Below are 5,000 nucleotides of genomic sequence, written 5' to 3'. Positions count from 1 at the left end.
CGAGCCGACCGATTGGTTTTGATCTAATAAAAGCGTCCCTTCCATCTCTGGTCGGGACTCTGTTTGCATGTATTAGCTCTAGAATTACCACAGTTATCCAAGTAACGTGGGTACGATCTAAGGAACCATAACTGATTTAATGAGCCATTCGCGGTTTCACCTTAATGCGGCTTGTACTGAGACATGCATGGCTTAATCTTTGAGACAAGCATATGACTACTGGCAGGATCAACCAGGGAGCTGCGTCAACTAGAGCTGAGCAGCCGGCCGCCCGGGAGTGTGTCCCAGGGGCCCGCGCGAACACGCAAGCGTCCGCTCAATTATTCTGCAAACAGGAGGAGGCTGAGCTCCCCTGCACAATACACCTCGAAACCCTCTCAGGTCCCGGCGGCGCGCAGCGCCGTCCTAAGTACTTGGTCGGGTTCGAGAGAGGCGCAATCGCCCGGAGTTTGGCGAGTAGACGCTTTAGGTGCGACCACCCGTGCTCCCAACTGAGCTTGCCGCTGCCGACAGAGGCCCGGGAGCGTGCTGTCGTGGCATTGCCGGCGGGAGACAACACGCGCCACCTACGGTGGCCGGCAGCTCCAACGCCAGCGCCACAGAAGGACAAAAGCCCCACTTGGGTGCCGAAGCGAACTCTCCCAGCACAGCGCACGCGCCAACACGTCCGCACAGCTGCGATACAAACCACCTGCGAGAACCGCAGAGGCGACCGAGCAGCAGACGGCGTCGCGGCGCCGAGCGCCGGGCGGCGGCGCATCCTCAGCGCACACAGTCCTCAATCGGACCAGCACACTGCAGATGTCCACCGCGCTTCGCACCGGGCCCGCGAGGACCTACTTTGGCCGCACGGCGCCGCGTGCAGGGTGCGCCGGCGCGCAGCTGCGCCGCCTGCCGCCTCCGTCGGCCGGCGCGCCTGCCACTGGCCGCCCCCACCAGCCGGCTGTAGCGCGTGCGCCCACGCACCGCGCGGCCAGCACGCCGGGAGGCCCCCCCTCACCGGCCGGGGACGGTCCCACCCAGCCACCGCCGCGTATCGCTTCACACCCACATGCCATTCACGTTCGTGGGCATGGTGGGTATCGCTGAAACAACCGGTTGGTAGCTCAACCGATCGTCGCCATCACTGATTCACCTCTAGCGAGAACAACCGCACCACAACCGTTTACCAGTTGTTCATTTGCGTAACGTCACCAGCAAACGTAGACGTCCATCGCCATTTGCAAATTCAACGATTGTTGCATGCCTGTGTCAGGTGTCACGACACACTATGTCTGCCCACATACACGCAACAACATGTGCACGCTTCGCGAACACGTGGAAGGTGGCCCCCGTACGTATGCGATGTCCATTGCGCGAACGACTGTCAACCGGCCTCTGTCGCATGTCGCAGATGTGGAACGCAGTGCACCATGCTATCACGGTGTGTGAGAAGAGACGACTACGTCTGACAACACGCGCCACTACATCAACAGACGGCTCATGCTGATCGCCATCCACGGCATACCATACTGCAATCCAGCTCTTATAGGGAGACGACACGTAGCTGAGTGCACAATATTTGGACCGTATGGTTCGCCGTTGTTGGCGCAGTCGTGGTACGGTCACACATGTACCACGATGTATCATTCAGTACATGAGGACCAATGTGCAGTACAGTGTGTGATTTGGACGTACAACATCAGCGGACAGTTGACACACGCCGTACCACAACGTAGGCTGTGCTTCGCCATGCAAATGCCAATGAACAACTGCGAAGGGCATTGAGCATGTACGTCCTGCTGCCATCCGCATTACAGTGTATAGCTGCAAGGTGTTTAACATGAAGCGATACTCTGGGGACCAGGCAGTGCGAGTAGCAAACTATATTGCGGGGGTTGCAGTTAGGCAACACCACACTAATTTAACGCGTCGTATGACAATTACAGAGCAGGTTAAGGCCCAACGTGTGTTGGGTTAAGGCCCAACGTGTGTTGGGTTAAGGCCCAACGTGTGTTGGGTTAAGGCCCAACGTGTGTTGGGTTAAGGCCCAACGTGTGTTGGGTTAAGGCCCAACGTGTGTTGGGTTAAGGCCCAACGTGTGTTGGGTTAAGGCCCAACGTGTGTTGGGTTAAGGCCCAACGTGTGTTGGGTTAAGGCCCAACGTGTGTTGGGTTAAGGCCCAACGTGTGTTGGGTTAAGGCCCAACGTGTGTTGGGTTAAGGCCCAACGTGTGTTGGGTTAAGGCCCAACGTGTGTTGGGTTAAGGCCCAACGTGTGTTGGGTTAAGGCCCAACGTGTGTTGGGTTAAGGCCCAACGTGTGTTGGGTTAAGGCCCAACGTGTGTTGGGTTAAGGCCCAACGTGTGTTGGGTTAAGGCCCAACGTGTGTTGGGTTAAGGCCCAACGTGTGTTGGGTTAAGGCCCAACGTGTGTTGGGTTAAGGCCCAACGTGTGTTGGGTTAAGGCCCAACGTGTGTTGGGTTAAGGCGCAACGTGTGTTGGGTTAAGGCGCAACGTGGGTTACGTTAAGGCGCAACGTGGGTTACGTTAAGGCGCAACGTGGGTTACGTTAAGGCGCAACGTGGGTTACGTTAAGGCGCAACGTGGGTTACGTTAAGGCGCAACGTGGGTTACGTTAAGGCGCAACGTGGGTTACGTTAAGGCGCAACGTGGGTTACGTTAAGGCGCAACGTGGGTTACGTTAAGGCCCAATATAGGTTAGGTTAAGGCCCAATATAGGTTAGGTTAAGGCCCAATATAGGTTAGGTTAAGGCCCAATATAGGTTAGGTTAAGGTACAATATAGGTTAGGTTAAGGTACAATATAGGTTAGGTTAAGGTACAATATAGGTTAGGTTAAGGTACAATATGGGTTAGGTTAAGGTACAATATGGGTTAGGTTAAGGCGCAATATGGGTTAGGTTAAGGCGCAATATGGGTTAGGTTAAGGCGCAATATGGGTTAGGTTAAGGCGCAATATGGGTTAGGTTAAGGCGCAATATGGGTTAGGTTAAGGCGCAATATGGGTTAGGTTAAGGCGCAATATGGGTTAGGTTAAGGCGCAATATGGGTTAGGTTAAGGCGCAATATGGGTTAGGTTAAGGTACAATATAGGTTAGGTTAAGGTACAATATAGGTTAGGTTAAGGTACAATATAGGTTAGGTTAAGGTACAATATGGGTTAGGTTAAGGTACAATATAGGTTAGGTTAAGGCACAATATGGGTTAGGTTAAGGCGCAATATGGGTTAGGGTAAGGCGCAATATGGGTTAGGTTAAGGCGCAATATGGGTTAGGTTAAGGCGCAACGTGGGTTACGTTAAGGCGCAACGTGGGTTACGTTAAGGCGCAACGTGGGTTACGTTAAGGCGCAACGTGGGTTACGTTAAGGCGCAACGTGGGTTACGTTAAGGCGCAACGTGGGTTACGTTAAGGCCCAATATAGGTTAGGTTAAGGCCCAATATAGGTTAGGTTAAGGCCCAATATAGGTTAGGTTAAGGCCCAATATAGGTTAGGTTAAGGCCCAATATAGGTTAGGTTAAGGTACAATATAGGTTAGGTTAAGGTACAATATAGGTTAGGTTAAGGTACAATATGGGTTAGGTTAAGGCGCAATATGGGTTAGGTTAAGGCGCAATATGGGTTAGGTTAAGGCGCAATATGGGTTAGGTTAAGGCGCAACGTGGGTTACGTTAAGGCGCAACGTGGGTTACGTTAAGGCGCAACGTGGGTTACGTTAAGGCGCAACGTGGGTTACGTTAAGGCGCAACGTGGGTTACGTTAAGGCCCAATATAGGTTAGGTTAAGGCCCAATATAGGTTAGGTTAAGGCCCAATATAGGTTAGGTTAAGGCCCAATATAGGTTAGGTTAAGGTACAATATGGGTTAGTTTAAGGTACAATATGGGTTAGGTTAAGGTACAATATAGGTTAGGTTAAGGCGCAACGTGGGTTACGTTAAGGCCCAATATAGGTTAGGTTAAGGCCCAATATAGGTTAGGTTAAGGCCCAATATAGGTTAGGTTAAGGCCCAATATAGGTTAGGTTAAGGCCCAATATAGGTTAGGTTAAGGTACAATATAGGTTAGGTTAAGGTACAATATAGGTTAGGTTAAGGTACAATATGGGTTAGGTTAAGGTACAATATGGGTTAGGTTAAGGTACAATATAGGTTAGGTTAAGGCACAATATGGGTTAGGTTAAGGCGCAATATGGGTTAGGTTAAGGCGCAATATGGGTTAGGTTAAGGCGCAATATGGGTTAGGTTAAGGCGCAATATGGGTTAGGTTAAGGCGCAATATGGGTTAGGTTAAGGCACAATACGGGTTAGGTTAAGGCACAATACGGGTTAGGTTAAGGCACAATACGGGTTAGGTTAAGGCACACATTGTTGTAAGGAAAGGTGTTTTCGGGGGGGGGGGGGGGGCTGGTTTGTTGATTGTGATTATCGTAAGTAAATGACTGCGGCATCATCTGATTTGCCACGTCAGGGTGCACCTTTGGCTCATAACAGGCGGCGCTCTGATTCCATGCTTGTGGCAGACCTGTGTCTTTCATTCGTGCCATTGTTTGTGTGGTGTGACAGGAGGCAGTATTGTGATGTTGGGTGCACCCCTGTGTAGGACATGTGTGGGTGTTGGTGGCTTAGCTGAGCAATGGTGGTTGTCGGAAGGGTGGGATATTCTGTTTTCCGAGTGGACCTCCCGGTCTGGTTATGATAGTGTGGATTGTCTAATGTGGCAGAGAGGATGCACTGGGTGTTGTTCCATGCTGGTGCTTAGATATTGTCTGTGTGCCTGTTACAGGCAGAGAGTAGTGCGTGATAAGAGTGTCTGGCTGACGTGTGATTGTGAGCAGAGTCTTTCAGCATGTATACGGACAGTTGTATACATTATCTGTATTCTGATGGCTCTATCTATTACTAATCAGCGCCGTGTATACGTTTAATCCGGTTCCAGTCGAAACTATTGTATCTCTGTACATTAGTGACACGGCGAGCCCGCTATGTAGTTACTCGTCTC

General features: G+C 51.3%; 1 non-coding gene across 1 annotated transcript in view; it reads right to left on the bottom strand.

Annotated features, from left to right (window-relative positions):
- Nucleotides 1–239, bottom strand: part of LOC124592911 — a 1,910-nt gene extending 1,671 nt beyond the window's left edge. Inside the window, exon 1 of the ribosomal RNA XR_006977670.1 lies at nt 1–239. This exon is cut by the window's left edge and continues 1,671 nt beyond it. This is a non-coding gene — a ribosomal RNA (small subunit ribosomal RNA).
- Nucleotides 240–5,000: the final 4,761 nt, after the last annotated feature.

This window comes from Schistocerca americana, unplaced genomic scaffold (assembly GCF_021461395.2).
Source record: "Schistocerca americana isolate TAMUIC-IGC-003095 unplaced genomic scaffold, iqSchAmer2.1 HiC_scaffold_962, whole genome shotgun sequence".
NCBI lineage: Eukaryota > Metazoa > Arthropoda > Insecta > Orthoptera > Acrididae > Schistocerca > Schistocerca americana.
This window is presented reverse-complemented; position numbering and strand designations above follow the sequence as displayed.